The following is a 721-nucleotide window of genomic DNA, read 5'->3' as shown; positions in this document are numbered from 1 at the left end:
GCTCCCCACGGTGCCCTGCTGCAAGGACACACCTCCTTGCCACAGCCTCGGGGGCACCCAGGCCCCATCTGCTCCGGCTCGGGGGGTGCAGTGGTGTTTCAGGCTCCGGGCGCGACACGGTGGGGGGGTGGGTAACACCTTTCACTGAGCATGCCGGATGTGCTGTCTTGCAGTAACTAGGCCACCTTTGGTCCTGGCTCAGGGCTGGGGTGACGTGTCTCCTGCCCTGGCAGCCTTTCACGTCCAGAGGAATCACCCCTGATTCCCAGCCGGGCCTGGCTCCAAGTCTGAGCTGCGGCTGGAGGCCCCCGGGTTAGCTGTGAAGTGGGGGGGGGGGCGGCAGCAAAGGGTTAACAGCTGCTGGATGAAGGTGCCCCCCACTCCCGGTCCTAGGCTCAGAACTGCTGCTCCTCGCTAATTCCCAGCTGCCCCCCCCACCCAGGCCCCCCACCCAGCCTGGGAGCTGCAGAGACACAAACTGACGCCACTTAATGGAGTCGAAGGGGGCTGCCTGGCTCACGGGGATGGGGAATGGGACACAGAGCCTTTACCCGCTAGGGGGCTCCGGCTGTGATCTGGCCTCAGGGCGGGGGACTGGCTGATTCAGGGGCTCAGGGACTGGGATATGGGGCCTTTACCCACTAGGAGGGGTCAGCTGTGATCCAGCCCCAGGTGGGGGACTGGCTGGCTCAGGGGCTCAGGGACTGGGATATGGGGCCTT

Source organism: Terrapene carolina, unplaced genomic scaffold (genome assembly GCF_002925995.2).
Source record: "Terrapene carolina triunguis isolate 2854851 unplaced genomic scaffold, T_m_triunguis-2.0 Scaffold836, whole genome shotgun sequence".
NCBI lineage: Eukaryota > Metazoa > Chordata > Testudines > Emydidae > Terrapene > Terrapene triunguis.
The sequence above is the reverse complement of the archived record's forward strand: the minus strand, read 5'-3'. Positions refer to the sequence as shown.